This window comes from Leptinotarsa decemlineata, unplaced genomic scaffold, assembly GCF_025532065.1.
Source record: "Leptinotarsa decemlineata unplaced genomic scaffold, Ldec_3_MD MMD2_tig00026317_RagTag_RagTag, whole genome shotgun sequence".
NCBI classification, from domain to species: domain Eukaryota; kingdom Metazoa; phylum Arthropoda; class Insecta; order Coleoptera; family Chrysomelidae; genus Leptinotarsa; species Leptinotarsa decemlineata.
In genome coordinates this window covers 911,371-934,392 of record NW_027412686.1, presented here as the reverse complement: position 1 = coordinate 934,392, position 23,022 = coordinate 911,371, and the positions used below count along the sequence as shown (strand labels likewise).

General features: G+C 35.8%; 1 protein-coding gene across 1 annotated transcript in view; it reads left to right on the top strand.

The window, feature by feature from the left end:
- su(r) (dihydropyrimidine dehydrogenase su(r)) overlaps window positions 1-23,022 on the top strand; it is a 67,316-nt gene that overhangs the window by 557 nt on the left and 43,737 nt on the right. The window lies entirely within an intron of this gene.

The following is a 23,022-nucleotide window of genomic DNA, read 5'->3' as shown; positions in this document are numbered from 1 at the left end:
TGAAAGATACTGCGTACGACACACAGCCGGACGGATAGACAGACAGACAGATGGACAGATAGACATATATTCAGACACACATACGGACGGACGACAGAATCGACAAAATTGGTTTCATTTTCTCCGAACCTCCTAGACGGATCTGCTCTGAATATTCATGTTTGATGGGAAAGTCAAATCTTGTCTTATCGTCTCGAAAAATAGGCGAAACCAGGGCTGTTAAAATTCAAGAATGTTCATTAAAAATAAAAGAATGGCGTTTCTGTAAATAACGTATAGAGAGCCATTGATAAAGTGAACCGAGAATTTAAAAAACGGCGATGAAATATTTTTTGACATCGTTCATTTTGATGAAATGTGTTTTGTGGAAATTTTAAGCCGGTTCAGAGATTTTGGAAAACGGCATTTTATAAAAAATCAATCACAAATTGTCGATTCCTAATAATTTTTTCTCGATGGTAGAGCATGTTCAGCAAGGTCATTCACAAATTTTATAGAACCTATGAACGTGAATAAATTACTTTTGATGCACTGTTTGGAACCTTTGGTGTAGTAATGAATATTACTGGGGAAGATTTAACTTCTTCTTGAAGATGATCACTTGGTGATCGAAACCCGTGTCGAGGTGTTGATATAACGGTTTGGTGTTGCATTAAAACTCCGGTAATATTTGTAAATCAGACTAGTGTTGTTAATTTTTGAAATTATCGATATTTGCGGAGATATCTATAGACAATGCCAAAATCGTTCTTAGGTACTTGTAGGTATCTATTGGTAGGTACATAATACTTGTTAATCAACAGAACATTTCCCAAACATTCCAGTACTGATTCGCGTTTCAAAAACCGTTAGTAAAACGTTGTTGACGTCATCAAAAGATGATCAATTTTGATTTCCTTATGATACCAACTTAGTTGGAGAAACAACAAACAACAAAAGTATACTTCGTCAAATATCATTTGTTCGTTTGTTAAAAAAAATCTTCAATATAACCTATACGTGATATATACGCGAAAAATATTCATAAAAATATATCTACTCTACTAGTTTCGCTTATAAATATAACAGAACATTGAAATGAGTTTGTGAATGAGTAACACAGTAACAGTCATACAAATTATTGAAAACAATAAATGGGATGTTATCAAAATATTGGACAGCCTACAAAACACATTTTCAGGAAAACCGATTGAAATCAATGAAATATTTTTTTGATAAATATCCCATGACAGTTGAATATACTTACAATTCCTCTATGTATTCATTCCCTTTATATATTGAATGATCTTAATTTCAGATAATGTTACTAAGAGAATCGATACACTTAGGTACTTGAAATAGATGAATTTTAAATTTTGGATTTGGGTAATTGTTAGACATGTTTCATGTACCTACAACCGATAGTGTAGTTCTACACAATTCTGTTGGTTTTTCTATGTTTTCCATCAATATTATGAGAGTTTCAGCACAAGGACGCTAATAATAAACATCAGATAATTCAACCACAATGTTCGAAACTATGTTGTAATTGTAATGGAATTGAATGATTAGTTATCAGTATTTTTTGGTTTATCTGTTTGACATCTGTTTTTCCGTTAACCCGCTGTCGTACTCCTACGAACGACAACCCTCAGAAGTGGAAACTTGTGCGAGCTAAGGATTAACGAGGTCATACTTTTTAACGTGTGATTCCTAACACGGAAATTGTTCACTTTTCAGAATAAAAATGTATCTCAATTGGGTTTGCATAATTTCTTGCAACTAACGTGATTCTTAGCCCACCCAATCACTAGAGACTCGAACTACATTTAAGATTATACATTCTATTGTTCGCAGAAAACACTGGCAGAGAAATTTGATACTATTGAACATATTCAACTCGACAATTTGATTTGTTCAATGAGTTTTTTTTCAATTATGAGTAATTCATGCTTGACATTTTTAAAAACCTTCACTGCCTGAACGATTTTTATGCAGTGCATGATCTCATAAGGAACGCTTTAATTTGACTGGATTTCTAGTTGAGCAGAATATTTTCACATATATGATAATAATGATAATAATAATAATTACTTGCATTAATAGAATGTAAAGAATACATATATAATGTGAATTTGGCCCAAAGCAAAAGGCGAAGTTCAGTTTATAACTGAGTCACACAAATTTGACTTTATTTGAATAGGGAGTAAATATCTATTGCCATATATAGTTTAAGAGTGAAGTATACACGTTGAATAAGCTGATTTATGTATTTGCGAATTTTAAATTGGAGTCCAACAGTTTACCTAAACTTTTGGCTCCACTTACGTTTTGAAGTAGGTACTTCATTTCTTATTACAATATTCCTCAGGCTTGAGGAAGCTATTGTATACCGAAACATGTGTCGCGGTTTTTGTAAAAAACCTTTATAGTGAAAATCATACAATACACTGCATTGATTAGTTTTTTAGAAACTTTACTGTTATTGTCTAATAGAAATAGTATTGTAGAACAATAATCAAAATGCAGTTTGATGATTCTATTAAAAACTGTCAATCTTGGTTTCATAGATATTTGAGCAGTTATTTTTGAGAAGAAACAGGTTATTTTAGAATTTTTTTTTTTGGATTGATACATTTTCATCCAATACAATCCCAATGTTAATTTCTATAATTAAAGTTATTTTATTTTTATCTATATTTTTTGTTCTATTGTTTATGAGAAATGATCATAGCTTTTGTTTTTTGTACATTAAGTTTCAACTTATTCCTCTTCAAGAATTTTTCAAAGTTAAATTGATTCATTATTCATTTTTTGAACAGAAGTATCCACACAATCACCACTAACTGCCAACAGAGTATCATCTGCATAAAGGTTAATAAATTCACAATTAACAGAGCAGTTGATGTCATTCATGGTCGGTCAGTAGCCGGTCGGTTTGACGTGGGTGCTCTGTTTAGACATTCAAATCGATCGCCGTGTTGGTCGTTGGTTCAAACCCCAGGCTGAACGATCGATTTTCACTTGCTATCACCCAACCCGTGTTAGGGATCACACGTTAAAAGGTGAGACCTCGTTAGTCTTTAGCTCGCACAAGTTTCGACTTCTGAGGTTGTCGTTCGTAGGGGTGCGACAACTGTTTAACGGAAAAAACAGATTTTAAACAGAACAGAGAGATGTATAGTACAAATAGTAGTGGTCCAATTACACTACCTTGTGGGACACTTATATTTATCTGTCTTTTAGTAGAAAACTGGTTATTTATTTTCACAATCTGTTTTCTATTATTCAGTCAGCTTTCCAACCATTTCAAAGCAGTTGATTTAATTCCATATGTTTTTAATTTCTGCACTAAATACCTCTATCTATTGTTTCAAATGCTCGTTTCAGATCAATGAACACTGCCACGATATACTTTCCTTTATCCATCAATTGGTTCCAACTAGTAACTGTCAGTTGTAAAGGCTGTTTCACAAGAATGTTTACTACGAAAACCTGACTGGTTTCATAGGAAGATTCCAAAACATTGTGAGCTATATATATTGAGGGGTTATGTTATATTTTCAAAAATTATGAATTCAGGAGAGTGGTATTATAATTTCGTTGACTGAAAGAATGATTTTGAATACTACCATTTTCCTTATTGTGGTTAAATTTCAATGAAAGATTATATCAAATATCTATAATTTAAATATTTTGAAAATGTTATCATCTTTGTTTGAAAAAAAGGGGATGTTCAACTATATTTGGCATCTCATGTTAATTCCTAATTTATGTTGGTTGAAAATGAGAATTTTGTAGTGAAAAATGCATTCATTGGGAAACATTTTCAAAATATTGTTAGATCAGCATATTATACATTCTGATACTCTTATATACTTCTATATATTCTGTGATTTCAGCAAAGATGATATTAACATTAAGTTGAAACAAATAAATTTTTGAGAACTTTTTGCTTGTATTTGCTTTGTATTTGCGAAAAAATCATTCATTTGATCCGAAACGTTGAAGTGAAGGAGAGCTAAAGTTAACCAGAAAAAATGATCCTATGGAATGTTTCACACGAAATGGTATTGGCTTATCCACTGCAATAAACTTCCTGGTTTAATCCCATTGTGTAGTGTAGGTAGTGTAGTAATATTCTGACTCTCTTCCCTTTATTTGATTTGGGTTTAATAACTCAATGGTCTGATTGGTTTTATTTTAATAATTTAGCCAATACCTTATACCGCGAAACCCACCACTAAGGATATCTAAGATTTCATAATATCAATTTTTCATTGTCGTTTTACGGTAGACACCTTCAAAGCAAATAAAGTAATGTGTAAGTAATCAATAATTGCATGGAGTCAGAAAGACTCAGTTATATGATATTAAAATAGCATTATAATGGTATAATGATGATGGGTCCCGAAAGTAGGTAAATTTACCTGAAAAACTCCAAATATTGCAAGATCGCTGTTCTATACAGGTTAGACTAAGATGATAAGAAAGTATTTGAATATAAGATTACAGTATAAGACAATACACAATACAAGTTTACAATATAAGATTACAATATACTTTTTCATAAAGATATAAATATGGAACACATACTAACGAGAGAATAATAAAGAAACTGGAAGAAAACGAATAGAAACTCTCATAAGAAACATACATTTTTTTAAATATGTCAGATTTTGACAGAGTGTCATGTGGCAAATTTCTGAATACTGGGTGATTTTCTATTATATTTCTAGTATTTAAGTAGAAATGTATAAATTTTGCTCAAATTGTTGAGATCTGTTTTCTTGTTCATGCGATGTTCTTCATTATTGATGTGGGTCATTTCTAAAAATGTAATTTTAGTTAAGTTTGTTTCCCTATCTAAGAGTTTGGTGTGTCCGTATTGACGTGTTAATTGAATGCGCAAGAATTAATGGTTCATCTGCAGTTGCTTTTGTGTGAAGTTATGCGACTGATAAGACTGTCCTATATATTTCGAAACAATCCATACATAAAATTTTGTATATTGTGTTTGATTTTTGTTTTAAGTAAAATTGAAGGTTTGACTCAACTTTAATTTCTTGATGAATTTCACTAGTTCGGACTTCCATTGTCTACTATATAAAATGATTTGAAATCCCTGAAACAAGTAAAAAGAATAATTAAAAAAAAATAGTTGAAAATAACAATTATATTAAGCAACAATAAATCTGAAATGAAATGATAGTGAAGTAACCTACAAGTAAAAATATAATAATTGAATAAATAAAAAAATTAAAGGAATGCAAAAAGAAAATAATAAAAAATAAAAAAGTGTAGAGATTCCAAGTCACGTTAGTTCACGACGTTTCGATTGTTGGTATCTACAATCGTCTTCGGGTGATGACTGGACTGATTCCTCCGAATGATTCCTCCGATCGCCACTTTCACCAGTCACTTTCACCAGTCACCATATATATGGAGTGGTTTGAAACTCTGGCCATCGAAGAAGCCCACAAGAAACCTCGAGTCTGGTTGAGATATGTTGACGACACCTTCATAATATGGAACCATGGGAGTACTGAACTAGACGCCTTTCTGAAACACATCAACAGCGTGAGACCTTCCATCACTTTCACAATGGAGAAGGAAATCCACAATGAATTGCCATTCTTAGACGTTTTGGTGAAGAGGACCGACACTAAGTGGGAAACATCTGTATACCGAAAACCCACTCAAACGGGACAGTATCTGAACCACGAATCCAACCACTATCAATCGACAAAAAGAGGAATCATCAAGACTCTATTAGACCGTGCTTTTGGGCTCTGTAATACAAAGGAAGGTCTCGAGAAGGAACTAGACATCATCAAAAACGATCTTCAGCGGAATGGATACTCCAAAGCGATGGTAGAAAAGACTTTGGCTAAAAGACAGCAGGAGCCTCGCAAGGAAGAGAAGCCGTCACAACCAGTGCTTGCACTTCCCTACATCAGAGGATTATTGGAGAGGATAAGGAAAATTGGTTCCAAGTACAACATTAGAACCTGTTTCAGATCCGGTAACACTATCCGTAGCAGCCTCACGAAAACCAGGCCCCCAAACGCGGACTGCGATTCCAAGAATTGCATTTACCGGATACCCTGTGAGTGCGGAAAATCCTACATTGGTGAAACTAAGAGGGCATTGAATGTTCGCATTGCCGAGCACAAGAAGCACACACAGCGAGGAGAAACCAGCAAATCAGGAATAGCAGACCATGTTTGGACCCATCAACACAACATCGAGTGGTCCCAAGCTGAGATCTTGCACAGAGAGGAACATTGGTTCAGGAGAAAATTTAAGGAAGCCGCATACATGTTGTCCAACAACGTATTCAGCCAGGCCAGCGTAGATATACGAAACATTTGGAAACCCATCATCAAACGGAAAATGACCAACTCCCGCCAAATCGGTCATCTCTCACGGAATCAGTGAAGCGGAAAATGGAAAGTAGAGAAAGTGAAAGTATTTCAATGACCTATAAAATAGTCATCTCTCGGAGGAATCAGTCCAGTCATCACCCGAAGACGATTGTAGATACCAACAATCGAAACGTCGTGAACTAACGTGACTTGGAATCTCTACACTTTTTTATTTTTTATTATTTTCTTTTTGCATTCCTTTAATTTTTTTATATATTCAATTATTATATTTTTACTTGTAGGTTACTTCACTATCATTTCATTTCAGATTTATTGTTGCTTAATATAATTGTTATTTTCAACTATTCTTTTTTAATTATTCTTTTTTACTTGTTTCAGGGATTTCAAATCATTTTATATAGTAGACAATGGAAGTCCGAACTAGTGAAATTCATCACGAAACATTGTCAATCACCTTCAAACAAACGTTTAATTTCTTGCTTTGAAATTGTCACTTTTAATTTTCAAAAATATCTTCTTGAAGTAGTTGAGTGCGTCCAAATGAAATAACGAGCAATTCTATGTCTTCTCCAATGATGACGGAAATCCTTCCTTGTTTGGATTGTTGCTTGTTTTGTTACGATATTTAGACTGTCTGACTTTTCAATTACTATACTTTGTATTCTTCGATAGCATCATCTCCTGCTTGTCTTGTTATAATATTTACACTATCTAACTTTCCGATTAGTCTATTCTATATTCTACTCCCACACTAGAATCCACAATGCCAGAAATCACTTTTCGACAGCGTCTAGTCAGGAGAATTTTGAAACAGCTCAATATCAACAAGGCGTCTGGCCCTGATGAAGTGCCCGTCATCGTACTTAAAAAGTGCGCAAATGAACTTCCACCAGTATTTTGCAGTCTTTTGACCTGTCTTACGAAAAAGGGGTTTTTCCTTCTTGTTGGAAGTATGCTCGCGTTCAGCCTATTCCCAAAAAAGGCAAGAAAAATCTTCCAAATAACTATATATTTATATGCTATCAAATATTTGCAACGCTTCAACATCTTGAGCGATCATCAATAAGACTTTCGGATTCAAAGATCAACAGGCGACCTTCTATCGTATGTCACCCCTATTTGAAATAACGCAGTCAAGAAACATGGAGAATCAAGAGCTCTCATGCTTGATATTTCTAAGGCCTTTGATCGTGTGTGGCATGAGGATTTGCTGGCCAAACTTCGATGCTATGGCTTGTCGGATCATTTCTGTGTATGGCTCTTTAGCTTCCTGAAAGAGCGTTCCCTGCAAGTGGCCGTCGATGGATATCTCTCGAATACTTTCACCAACAACGCTGGTGTTACCCAGGGATCCATATTGCCCCCAATATATCAACGATATATTGGAAAAAACAAAGAATCCAATATATTGCTTTGCTGACGACAGCAGTTCGTCATTTCATTTGGATTCCAGGACATCGGCTACGGAGGCACATCTTCCCCGGCAGCAGTGGGTTGCATGTCTTAATGAGGATCTAGAAGTGATTTCGAATTGGGGTGAAAGTAACCAGATTCAATTCAATGCTTCAAAAACCCACGCATCGGTTTTCTCCAAGAAGATAAATGTCTCCGAATCGGATATAATAATGTCAGGTGTGACAATTCCGCTTTTTGCTTCGAAAAGTTTGTTGGGGTTACACCAATATGTCTTGGCACAATCATGTCGCTGAAATTGCTCAAAAGCTTGGAACACTGTTCCGAACCAGAAAACTATACACACCTCAGCAACTTTTGATGCTTTATAAAGCTCAGATCAGACCTACTTTGGAGTATTGTTATCATGTATAGAGCTCTGCCTCTAAACATACCCTAAGGTTGCTGGATTCTATCCAGAAAAGAGCCATCCGCCTGATTGGAGACGTGAACATGACGTGCGACCTTGATAACCCGGAACATCGAAAGAAGGTTGGAGATTTGTCTCTCTTCTGTTAATACTTCCACCAAGAGCGGTGCATATCAGAAATACGCGACGGACTGTGGTTGCTCATCGTTTTGAGGTTCAACTCTGTACACCTCGAACTTCACTCTTTGAGAACTCTTTCATCTGGAGAACTGCGTTTATGTAGAATAAACTTCCTGAGAACGTTTTTACAAAATGATTTTTTCTCCAGCGATTCAAATCCAATGTGAATCGCTACTTTCGCACAGGCACCGCTCTGGGAGCGCCTTAAGGATTGTCCTGTGTTGCTTGTATTTTGTCCTTAATAGAAATCAAGTTTTTTTTATTGGATTGATTTGATTCCATTGCTTTTATGTTTTAGTGTAGTCTAAGTATCTGTCAAATAAAACAGCAGTTTTCGTACCATAATATATTTGTAAATACTTAACGTATTCATCTAGAACTACTGAAAAAGCATTGCCTTTACTCCATACGACGCAATGCAGAAGCAATCTACCATCTATGAGATAGGTCACATTATTTTCACAAAGTTCGATATTAACAGGTGTCATGTTATCATATAATGTGGCTTTCGTGGTTTTTCTCATGTCATTAGTATCAAATAATGATGTCGGAATTAATTCACATTGAAGGTATCCTACGAGGTTACTTTCAAAATATTCGGTTACAGTTATCCTCTGGAAGAGTAACAATTGATCTACTGAGATTTTACAATCGTTAATTTTGACTGATTGCTTTAACAACTGAACTGGTAAAACCTTATCAATTCAACAATTTGTTTGAAGGTGGTTGACAATGTTTCTTGGTGCATTCCATTGGTCCGGACTTCCATTGTCTAATATAATATAAATTGTTTTGAAATCTCAGAAAGAATCTATAAAAAATTAAAAAGATTAGCTGAAAAATAAAAATTATATCAAGCAAAAAAAAAGAAATTACAATGAAATAAAATACAAGAAACAATAAAAAATAAAAAAATTGAACTATTAACACTAGATAAAAATTAAAAATTGTTAACAAGAAATGAAAATTAACAATTGAAAGATTCCAAGCAAAGCCACTTCACGACGTTTCGTCGGTGATAACTGGACTTATTCCTTCGAGAGATGACTATTTATGGATCATTCCAGTTCTTTCACTTACCTCCTCTTCCCGCTTCATCGGTTTTAGCAGCGGGAGCAGACTGTTTGACGGGAGTTGGTCGTATTCTGCTTGATTATAGGTTTCCATATGTTGCGTATCACTACGCTAGTTTGTTGCATTGTTGGACAACATATATTTGGCTTATTTCATCAGTTCGGACTTCCATTGTCTAATTTAGTATGAATTGATTTGAAATCCCAGAAAGAATCTGTAAAAAGCTAAAGAGTTTAACCGAAAAATAACAATTTTATTGAACAAAAAACTGAAATTACAAAGAAGTAACATATAAGCAACAACCAAAATAAATAAAAAAAATTGATAACTGTCGAAGACGATTGTGGATACTAACAACCGAAACGTCGTGACATAACTACTTGGTTTGAAATCTTTTAATTTTTAATTTTCATTTCTTGTTGATGATATTTATTTTTTTTTAATTTTCAGCTTGTATTAATATTTCAAATTTTATTTTATTGGTTGTTGCTTGTATGTTATTTCTGTGTAATTTCAGTTTTTTATTCGATAAAATTATTATTTTTCGGTTGATCTTTTCAATTTTTTACAGATTCTTTCAGGGATTTCAAATTAGTTTATATTAAATTAGAGAATTGAAGTCCGAATTGATGAAATACACCACGAAACATTGTCAACCACCTTCAAACAAATATATTAGGCTTCTTTGAATTTTCTCTAAACCAGTGTTCCACCTTGTGGATGATTTCAGCTTGAGACCACTTGGTGTTATGTTGATGAGTCCAAACATGCTCTGCTATCCTGACTTGTTGGTTTCTGTTCGCTGTGTGTGTTTCTTGTGCTCGGCAATGCGGACTTTTAATGGCCTCTTAATTTCACCAATGTATGATTCTCCGCACTCACAGGGTATCCGGTAAATGCAATACTTGGAATCGCAGTACGCGTTGGGTGGCCTGGTTTCCATGAGGCTGCTACGGATAGTGTTCCTAGATCTGAAGCAGGTTCTGATGTTACACTTGAACCCACTTTTTCTTATTCTTTCCGACAATACTCTGACGTAAGAAAGTACAAGTACTGGTTGTGGCGGTTTCTCTTCCTTGTGAGGCTCTTGCTGTCTTCTAGCCAAATTTTTTCCACCTCTAGGCATCATCAAGAATGACTTTCAACGGAATGGTTACTTCGAAGTACTCCAGACTATGGCTAGACGACATCAAGAGCCTCACAAGGAAGAGAAGCCGCCACAACCAGTACTTGTATTTCCCTACATCAGAGGATTGTCGGAAAGGATAAAAAAATTGTTCAAGTATAACATAAGAACCAGCAAATCAGGAATAGCAGAGTACGTTTGGAGTCATCAACAAGTAATACAGCTATAGGAGTTCTGACTCATTCCTTATGGAGATTGACACGGGAAAACGGCTAAGGTCCATTCTGGCGTTTTTTGGAACTCAGGCTCAGTTCACACGGAAGAGACAGAGGTCCGCGCTTTGTCTCTGCCAGATGTTCATTCTGTGTGGGGCTTTAGATTTTCAGAGCCCACTTTTACCGTCATTCAGTCGACCTATCAGCAATCGCGCATACAGCGGGAAATTCAAACCACCAGTAGATGAACAAAGAGCTTCTGTCCCAAAATCCCATGTATTTTCTTATGGAGCTAAACTTTTTTCAATTTATGGTTCGAATAGGAGTGGGGAAAACGTGTGACGTAATCGACGCAGGATGAATGAGTATCGTAGCGATTGAAGCGCCCTCGGCCCCCTTGGTACTTCGAATCATCGCTCAGGCCCCCTTGGGACTCCGCCTCACCTCTCGGCCTCCTTGTCACGTTCCAGTTACGTAATCCTAATTAAAAAAGTTTATAGACACCAATGTAAGATATTGGAAATGATTGCGAATGGTGGGTATTTATAGCGTTTGTTTTGTCGGGACTGAAATTGACTCATTTTATATACTTGACCGCATTTTTTGATTTCCGTAGAATGTTAGGGAAGTTGTAACGTTATTATCATGTAGAAGATAGTAAAATATACTTAGATTTGGGAAAGAATTGATATTTCATATGAAGGTGTGTGTAAGAGTGACAGACACGTGTGACGTAATCGAGAGAAAGAGAGATGGAGATGGTATCGAGGTTATACCAGGTTATGCCCGCATGGCAGGTTCGGTGTTGCCGGTTGTAGAATAAATCGTTGTTTATTGGGCAATGTAGTTTTGCCGGTTTCAAAATTAAGCATGAAGGGTTAGGAATACGACTCGATAAAAATTGGAAGCGCGAAAGTGATATATTAATAATAATGAATCAGATTTGAGAAAAAATATAACAACTCAACAATTCAACCTGCGATCCCTCAATGTATATGGAGTGTCTCAAAATACATCATTGATGAAAAACATGGTGTCGAAGTGTACGTGGTGCGTCAAAATACATCATTTAAGAAAAAACATGTTGGTTTATCAGAAGTCTAGCATTCCAACATGTCAGAAGAACACCAAGTCGTATGTTTGTTAATCAAGTTAGCATCATCAGGAGATGGCACCAAAGGTGTCGAGGAGTTACGTATTGTGGAGTGAAAATTCGAAAATGTGGAAAGCGAAGTATTCGACTGTTTACATGCGTTTCTACCGTTTTGCGTGCCGTTCGACCGTTTTACGTGCGTTTCGACCGTTTTGTGTGCGTATATGATTCAATACGACAGTCATCTATAGCTTAACGCGTTTCGCTAACCAAATGTGCATCATAAGGAGATGACTAAAGTCCATGCTTTATCGTATGAAGGCTCATTTCGTGAATTTTCAGACTCCTGAACGGAACCTTGTGGAACAATCAACTCAGCCTAACTTCTGTTACAGAGTTGTGTCGGTTAGCCAATCGGAATGAAGAAATCAAATATCGGTCGGTTGAATGTGTTAGATAAAATTGAATTGGAGAATTAGGGTCAAATAATAATAATAGTGATAAAACATTAAAACTTTGAAAGTGACGTAGTCAGCGTGGGAGGTGGTGGCGTGTGTGATGATTTGTTAAAATGAATGAGTTATTAAAAAAATGGCGCAACATGTCAGGATGGCACTAAGCTACATCTTCGTTAATGATAGTTGAATTTCAACGTGCAGCATATCGAATGAAAGGGAAACGAATGCAGAATTCATCGACAGAGAAAAAACAAAGACGGCGTAATATGTAAGAAGGTCACTAAGTTATATCTTCCTTAATGATAGTTGAATCTCAACGTGCAGCATATCAAATGAAAGGGAAATGAATGCAAAATTCATTGACAGAGAAAAACAAAGATGGCGTAACATGTCAGAAGGGCAATGAGCCACATCTTCGTTAATGATAGTTGAATTTCAATGTGCAGCACGTCAAATGAAAGAGAAAGAAATGTAGAATTCGTCGACAGAAAAGAAACGAAGATGATGTCAATAGGGCACTGAGTTGTTTGTATCTTCGTTGATAACAGTCACATCATCGCGTGTAGCACATCAAATGAAAGGGAAATGAAAGCAGAATTCATTGACAAAAAAAAACAAAGATGGCCGCAAAATGTCAGAGGGGCACTGTACATTCGCTAATGATGATCAGATCGTCACGCACAACACGTCAAGTGAAAGGGAAATTTATGTATAGTTCATCGACAAAGAAAAAACAAAGACAGTGCCAACGAGGCACTAAGCCGCATCATCGTTGATAATGTTTGGATCTCAACGTGCATCACGTCAAATGCTAGAAGGAGAATCGAATTCATACAGGGAACTCAAAGATAACGTCATGTCAAAAGGGCACTAGTTCACATCTTCGCATACAGATTATGATGTAAAGCACATGGAAGGGGCATGAATGTTGAAAATGATAAAGAAACCTCTGACATATCTTTACGTTTCATGCAAAAATAAACACATCCGGTAATGGAAAAATCATCGTTTACTAAAACATACGATATATTTTAGTGATATATATATATATATATATATATATATATATATATATATATATATATATATATATATATATATATATATATCCGGTAATGGAAAAATCATCGTTTACTAAAACATACGATATATTTTAGTGATATATATATATATATATATATATATATATATATTATGATTTCCACTTCTGGTCGTCCGATTTCAATGATTTTGGCATCAATGAATTCGTTTGGATGTAAAGAAACATAATTAATAACTTTCCGAAGCCAAAAGGACCTCATTACCTATTTCAGTTATAATGGCTGCAACAGGCCGAAGTGGGTACTCATTTTAAATGATTTCATTTGCTAATTGTGAAAAATATAATATCGAGCGTCTAATGTGGAATAACGAAGGGAGAATTTCAAATACAAAGAAAAAACATTAAAAAAACTTGAAATTCAATGTTGTTAGGTTACCAACAACCATAAGTGAAATTCAATAGCAGCAGTTTTAATCATAATCAAACCAGAAGGGGTCTTGAAGTTTTGGAGGTGAGGGATTCAAATTCACAAGACACGTTTTCATTATCACACTGTCACAACTGAACTGGCTAGGTTGGCGTGAAGTTGTGTGTAGTTGATGGTGAGGTGAAGACCAAAAGTAAATAATAAACTATTTCTAGCCTGAAATTAATGTGCGAAATGTCCGATAATATACACGACTGCGATCGATCTGTCATTGATTACACAAGTCAGCAAAAAATTTTAAAAAAAATTTCGTAAATTGATCTTCATGTAGTTTTTTGCGCTGATTTCAAAAATGACATTTTTTTTATCTATCACGTAAGGTTTGCCTATTTAATAAAGATGAAATAATTGAAAAAGTACAAAAAACGAGTAATTATGGATTTATTTTTATTATTTTGACATAAAGTATAAGCAAAAACAACAATGCTACATAGCTAAACTAAGCATGATACACAAGTGTTTGCAAAGTAATTATAAGTCTTTGAAAAAATGTTCTTGGTAATTTTCCCTTTTTAGTCTGCCATCATGTTAACATTCCACCGACCATGGTATCTGCATTCCATTTTTTCTATGTTTTGAAGGAACCGTTCTCCTCGTTCCTCACTTACAGCCCCTAGATTTTTGGGAAAGTAGTCCAGATGTGAGTGAAGGAAATAGACTTTGACACTCATGTTGCAGCCCAACATTTTGCAGTTTTGTATCAATTCAGCAACCAGAGTTTTGTAGTTTGGGTCTTTTTGTATCCAAGAAAGCCTGCTATAAATTTAAATAAATTCCAGGAATTTTTTTCTTTCATTTCCATTTTAATGACAAAGCTTTTATCTTTTGAAAGCCTTCTTATGTCAGGCCCAACGAAGACTCCTTCTTTTTGTTGAGCATCGGATAGACCAGGAAACTTCTCAGAAAGATACTTGAAACAATCTCCTTCTTTGTCTAATGCTTTCACAAACTGTTTCATTAGCCCTAATTTGATATGGAGTGGTGGAAATAAGATTTTTTTAGGATCCACTAAACTTTGTTTTTCGACATTTCCAACTCCAGAAATAAGACCCTTTCTTATTTGCCACACCTGCATGACATAGTGTTGTTGTTGTTTCCTGTCACGGCTATCCCATTCACATAGGAAACATGGAAACTTAGTGTAACCACTTTGTTGATCTAGTAACAAATGGCCCACTCATGATCAGAATAGCTGAGCTTATTAAGAACAAATTCAAGATTTTTGGAGCATTCTTTCGAATGGACTGAGTGTCCAACAGTCACAGAAACATATTGGTTCACATTGTGAAGAAGTATAGGTTTCAAACTTCTTTTTGATGAATCGATGAAAAGTCTCCATTTCACTTGAACATTTCCATGACGCCGGGTATATTGTTGCAGAAAACTAGGTCACCCTCTTGTGTGAAAAAAAAGAATAAATTCCCTTTCTCTAAATCGGTAGCATGAAAATGAAACACCGGAGGCTAACATATGTCTTTCTTTAAGTCTAGACCATAAAACTTCGGCTGAGTCTTTTGGGAGGCCCAGATCTCGTACTAAATCGTTCAAGTCTGATTGAGAGAAAAGTTCAGGGTCATTGTGGTACCTGGAGCGTAGCTGTCATCACTGTCGCTACTCCTACTATGTGTTTTTGCGTCTAAATCGTCTAAAATGTTGTCCAAGGTATCCGGAGGTGAAGGAATAGGCAAGTCAGGTCTATGAGGAACAGAGCAAACAGCCACACCGAACCTAAAAATCCATTTAATAAGAAATTTTAGGTGAAATTTGTGACTTATCTATAGGCGATAAAATATTTTTACTATTTTTTCCGTAATCTGCACACAAAATACTGTTAAAATCACTTGTCACAATGTCCTACAATTTTTTCATCGCCGACCTGTGTTATCTGACACGTTCAAAAATACCATTTCCTTATGACATTGCATCTGTCCATTATTCGGTTCCTCAATTCATTCACATCTAGTGCAGGAGTTTCATAAACTAGAGTCTTCAAATGATCCTATAAATACAAAATCTAGAGGATTCATATCAGGACTACGAGCTGGCTAATTTTGAAGTCCTACACATCCAATTCAGTGATTAGGGTAGGTAATGTCAATATAATAAAAAAATGGCGTATTATTCTATGAAGTGGAAATCACATAAAAATTTTCATAAAAATATAACGCGCTGAAACGTGTAAAGAACCGAGATTTTTTCACTAAGGATATTGAGAAAAATAGAAAATCAGTTCACTTTGGTTAAACCATAATGATTCGAAACAGCGCCACCACATGAAGGAGCAAACTTTTACCTTTCGAATAGATAAAAATTGCTTGTAGACTGTAATTAGCATCATGTTAGTTATGAGTGAGGGGTGAGTAGAATCTGAAAAGATTTGGAAGTTTCTAATGTAGGAAGGAATCATTCGTAAATTCAAAAACAATATACCAGGAAATATTTATTGATATCTGATCATTCCATTGATATGTTCACAATTACATTTTTCGAGTATCGAGACATTCTGCTGCTATCAAAGTTTTTTGAATCTCTAAACCTAAAATCTATCAATAATATGGAGTAGTTAGTTGAACATTGAGTGATGAAATACTAAAATATATATCTTTTAATAATCATCAATATCCATGGATAGCATTTGACGTTTGAGAGATAGAATAGTGACCCCAAGGTAGCGTATCGTGTGAATCTGGATATATTACGTTTATCATCTTCAGGGCTGAGAGCCATCTTGTATTGGGCGATGGAATGTACTTGATGTTTATCGGATCGAATCAAATTTTGGGTGACACTCACATTCTTCCAATTCTCTAAGCAATTCACATAATTATCGAAAGTAATTTTATTCTTCACCACAGAAGATTTGACACCCTTTGCCTTCTTGGTAACCCCCAAGCATGAGATCATTTGATTCATTTCTTTCTCGTCATAGCCATCATTTACCAACTCTGACGCTTCTTATTGACACTATCCTCCGTTACCAATACCCTAGTTGTATATAATTTCCTAACGTCTACATATTCAGTCATCGGAACTGCGATAAGGATCCTGATTGCATATTTCATAAATCAGGGTATCTGTATCGGTGTAAAGAATTACACAATTATCTCTGAATCGATGGCGCGTATAGCCATAATGAAAATCGTATATGGTAGTCTTTGCCAAGTCTAAGATAGCTTGTCCTACTTGTATCGGTTTAATTAGATAAACTTGCAGTTTGCTCAGTTCGACTGCCACTAAATTATCATTGAATATCATGCAATTTTTGAATTCTGGCTTGGAAATATAGGCCTCAGCTTCGTAGTGACCAGCCTATTTGGTGGTGAGTTTAATGTTGACTCTTTTTCTAATGTCTTCCATCGTTTTTCCGAATACTGCATTATTCATTAGTTTGAAAACGTTTTTCTCAAACTTATTGTTATCCCTTTTTCGCAATTCAGTTTTCAAATCTATATAGGACTTAAATCATGGTAATTGGTTGAATTGAAGTACTCTATGAATTTTTGTGATGATAAGACCATTAGCAATGGCTTTTTTTGAGGGCGCGATAATGAATCACATATTTTTCTTTGTGTTGGAGGGTAGCCATCAATTTGGTGAACTCTTTTATCGATTTAGGTTTTTTTTAGTTTTTGGCTTAGTGCCCCTCTGACATGTTACGCTATCTTTGATTTTTCTCTGTCGATGAATTTTGCATTCATTTATCTTTCATTTGATGTGCTGCACGTTGAGATTCAACTATGATTAACGAAGATGTGGCTTAGTGCCCTTCACATATTACGCCGTCTTTCTTTTCTCTCTGTCGATGAATTCTGCATTTGTTTCCCTTTCATTTGATATGCTGCCCGTTGAGATTCAACTATCATTAACGAAGATGTGGATTAGTGCCTTCCTGACATGTTACGCAATTTTTTGTAATAACTCATTCATTTTAACAAATCATCTCACACACCACTACGTCACTTTCAAAGTTTCAATGTTTTATCACTATTATTATTATTAGGAATAATCACGTGTTAGGAATCACACGTTAAAAGGTAAGACCTCGGTAATCCTTAGCTTGCACAAGTTTCGACTCCAGAGAGTTGTCGTTTGTAGGGGTGCGGCAGCTGGTTAACGAAAAAACAGATTTTTTCTAAACAGATTCGACCCTAATTCTCCTATTCAATTCCATCTAACACAATCAACTGACCGATATTTGATTCCTCCATTTTGATTGGCTAACCGACACAACTCTGTAACAGAAGTTAAGCTGAGTGTTCCACAAGGTTCCGTTCAGCAGTCCGAAAATTCACAAAATGAGCCTTCATACGATAAAGCATGGACTTTAGTCTTCTCCTTATGATGCACACTTGGTTAACGAAACGCGTTAAGTGATAGATGACTGTCGTATTGAAACATGAAAACGGCTACAATGACGATGAAACGTACGTAAAAAATAAACGCACGCAAAACGGTTGAAACGCACGTAAAACGGTCGAACCGCACGCAAAACGGTTGAAACGCACGCAAAATGGTTGAGACGCACGCAAAACGGTCGAAAACGCACTAAAACGGTCGAAAAGCGCATAAATCGGTAGAAACGCATGTAAACGGTCGAATACTTCTACATTTTCGAATTTTCACTCCACAATACGTAACTCCTCGACACATTTGGTGCCATCTCCCCCTTCTCCTGATGATGCTAACTTGGTTACCAATCATATGATTTGGTGTCCTTTTGACATGTTGGAATGCTAGACTTCTGGTAAACCAGCATGTTTTTTCTTAAATGATGTATTTTGACGCATCCCGTACACCTCGACGCCATGGTTTTTCCTTCAATGATGTATTTAGAGACACTTCGTATAATTGAGGGATCGCAGGTTGAAATGTTGAGTTGTCATATTTTTTCTTAAATCTGATTCATTATTATCAATAGAGGGTGTTCCTTAAACACATGCTAATATTTAAGGAGGTAATTCTTAGATTCATTTTAAGAAAAAAACTTCCTATGGACGTATGTCCTAAACGCCTTAACTTTTGAGATACAGGGTGGCAAAGTTTTCAAAAGTAATCAGTTTTTTAATAATAACTGAGATAATTTTGTAGACATCTTTGGCATATTTGGTACATATGTTCCATGCCTCAAGGCGCATTTTCTGATGTACACAAATTTGTATTTTTTCAAACAGTGGCATCCCTACGGGTTTCGCATTGAATATTTTTGGGGAAAAAGTACTACGCCAATGCTTTCTTTTCAAAATAAAATCATTTTTAAAATCCTCATTTATTTTTGAGAAAATTTGATCTTCTGGTATTTCTTTGTCCGACGCATGATTTTCACTCAAAAAAATAAAAATCGACAGAAAGCAAATTAAGAAATTAGATCAATTCTAAAATGAATGAGAATCTGGAAATTGCTTCATAACGCATTACCAATTCCCTAATAATATTTGAAAACATAATCTGCAAAAAAATAAATTTTTCACAAAAACGAGTTTTATTTTATTTTGTGACAGTAAGTCTAAACGAATAGCACAAATTTGTTAATTAGTAATAATACCAAAACTGATTATAAAAATTGTTGGAAGTGGCCACCTGCACTTAGTATGCATGCTTCCGCCCTTCTACGCATGGAATTACGCACCCGTTCAAATATTCCCGGCGTATTTCGTATAGTTTCACACGAGGCAACTATTCGCTCTCTTAAATCTTCTAAAGTATTAACGGGAGTTTTATACACAAGAGTTTTAAGGTGACCCCATAAAAAAAAATCTAAACTGTTGAGATCGGGGGATCTTGCTGGCCATTGCTGAGGTCCTCCGCGACCTATCCAACGATTAGGATAAACTGTATTTAAATGGTTTCGGACAATTACACTGAAATGAGCAGGGGCGTCATCGTGCATGTACCATATTCGATTCCTTAACGCAAATGACACATCTTCCAATAACCCAGGTAAGTCTTCTTCGAGAAAGTGTAAATAAGAACGACCATCAAGGCGTCCGGGTAGAAAAAATGGGCCTATTAGATGATCACCTATAATTCCTGCCCATACATTAACCGAAAATAGGTGTTGGAAATGGGTTTCGGTTATTGCATGGGGATTTTCTTCAGGCCACACATGATTGTTATGGAAATTTTGAATGGTATTCCGAGAAAAATTTGCTTCGTCTGTGAACAACATTTGTGTCTCAAACTGTGGATTTAGTGCAATACTTTGTAGATACCACTGACTGAAGTTCCACGCTGTGGAAAATCTCTGGGGAGTAATGCCTGCACTCTTGAAATATGGTATGGGTATAACAAAAAATCAACCAAAATACGCCAAACAATTTGATGACAAATATCCAGAGTTCTAGCGATCTTCCACGTACTCGTCTCAGGATGTTCCTCAATTTCTTGCAGCACCGCTTCCTCAATTTCAGGAGTTCTTACTACACGAGGTCTACCTTCCGGAGCCCCTTTCTTGAAACTACCAGTTTCCTCAAGTCGACGATGAATATTTGAAAAGGTTCGGCTATCTGGTAAGGCACGATTAGGATATCTTTCCTGATAAATGCGCCTGGCTTCTGTTGCATTACCATCGGCAAGGCCATATGCGTAATGCATTTGCGCCATTTCCGCATTCGTATAATTTACCATATTTACTGATATTCAGAAAAACAGCGGACTACCAAAATAACTTCAATAACACTTCAAAATCAATCAAAACGCGCTGTGACAGTTTTTAACACCAACACCTTACTTTAAACCAACATCAATATTAGCTACTGACGTTTGTACATACAGAGAATTAATTTTTTATTGCTATGGTGGGTACGCTGTTTTTTCTGCTTTCAATCTTTAAAAGAAATCACATATCGACAAATTCCATATTTCCAAGAGGTGCAGTACATAAATTCTGCTACACGTATTTATTCCAGGATAACTAAATTTATGTTTTCAAAAATTATTAAGCGGTGCTGCGTTATGACGTAATTTTAATTGAGAACAGTGCATCTGACAACAAACAAATACCTTTTAGATCCTCAATTATTTTGCAACAAATCTGATCTCTTAGTTTGCTTTCAGTCGATGCACGATACCGCATCAGATTTTTAAGGAATTTATCCTTAAGTAAAGCGATTTTTAATTTTTTGAGCGAAAACCATGCGTCGGACAAAGAAAACCCAGCAAATCAAATGTGCTCAAAAATGTATGGAGATTTTAAAAATAATTTTTAATTCAAGATAAAGCAGTGGCGTAGTATTTTTTTCGCCAAAAATATACATTTCAAAACTCGTACGTACGCCACTGGCAGAGAAAATTAAGAAAATTGTACATCAGAAAATGCGCCTTGAGGCATGGAACATATGTACCAAATATGCCAAAGATGCCTACAAAATTATCTCAGTTATTATTAAAAAACTGATTATTTTTGAAAACTTTGCCACCCTGTATCTCAAAAATTAAGGCGTTTAGGACATACGTCCATAGGACGTTTTTTTCTTAAAATGGGTTTGAGAATTACCTCCTTAAATATTAGCATCTGTTTAAGGAACACCCTGTATATCACTTTCGCGCTTCCAATTTTTATCGAGTCGTATTCCTAACCCTTCATGCTTAATTTTGAAACCGGCAACACTACATAGCCCAATAAACAGCGATTTATTTTACAACTGGCAACACCGAACCTGCCATACTGGCATTGACGGCGTATAACCTCGATACCATCTCCATCTCTCTTTGCCTCGATTACGTCACACGTGTCTCATTCTCACACACACCTTTATATGAAATATCAATTCTTTCATAAATCTAAGTATATTTTCCTATCTTCAATATGATAATGACGTTACAACTTCCCTAACATTCTACGGAAATAAAAAAAATGCGGTCAAGTATATAAAATGAGTCAATTTCATTCCCGACAAAACAAACGCTATAAATACCCACCATTCGCAATCATATCCAATATCTTACATTGGTGTTGAGGCTAAGAACAACGTCTACCACGAGTACCACGCGGATGACCCGGGACCCGGGTTCGATTCTCATAACTATAAACTTTTTCAATTAGGATCACGTGAATGGAACGTGACAAGGAGGGCAAGGGGTGAGGCGGAGTCCCAAGGGGGCCTGAGCGGTGATTCGGAGTACTAAGGGGGCCGAGAGGCGAGGCGGATTACTAAGGAGGCAGAGGGCGGAGTTCCACGCTTGAATCGCTACGATACTCATTCCATCCTTCGTCGATTACGTCACATGTTTCCCCCATTCCTGTTTGAACCAAAAATTGAAAAAAGTTTGGCTCCAAAAGAAAATACATGGGATTTTAGGGCAGAAGCTCTTTGTTCATCTACTGGTGGTTTGAATTTGCCTCTGTATGCGCAATAGCTGATTGGTTGACTGAATAACGGTAAAAGTAGGCTCTGAAAATCTAAAGCCCGATTCACATATAACTCTGAGATTGTAGATAATTTCGTTGGTCAATTAAAATCCACGATAAAATCACACATTGTGGACACTCATCTGTAACCTTCGATCCTTTCTGGGATTTATCACTCCCCATACCACAAGGAACTGGCCATTAAGTTTATCACAGTGCTTGGCTTTCTTCACAAAAGAGGAAACTTTGGATGGATATGGAAAATCGACGTGTTCAAGTTGCAAGGAAAGAAGAAAATGCACAAAGTCTCTATCGATTCATAAGTTTCCACGTATTTTAGTCATTCAGTTTATAAAATTTTCTCCAACAGAAAGATTTAGAGGCAAGTTAAATGTTGCCATCGAATTTCGTCTAGATGGATTAGATATGAACAATTATGCAGCACACAATGTGACTCCTTGTCGTTATAATCTATATGCACTTTCGAATCACACTGGGTCTACCTACAGCAGACATTATACAGCATTCTGTAGACATCCTTATACTGGCAAGTGGCACGAATACAATGATTCACACGCGTCACCAATTTCACCAAAATCGCTTGTGAGTGGAGATACATACATCTTCTTTTATGAAAAGGAGGAAACAATTTCGCACCTCTGAGCCTTTTGGAGAATTGTTTTTGAATTGTTGTTTTTAATGTTATAATGAATTATATGTTATTGTACTATCAATGAACAAACCAATATTCACACAGAATGTACGTCTGGCGGAGACGAAGTGCGGACATTTGTCCCTTCCGTGTGAACT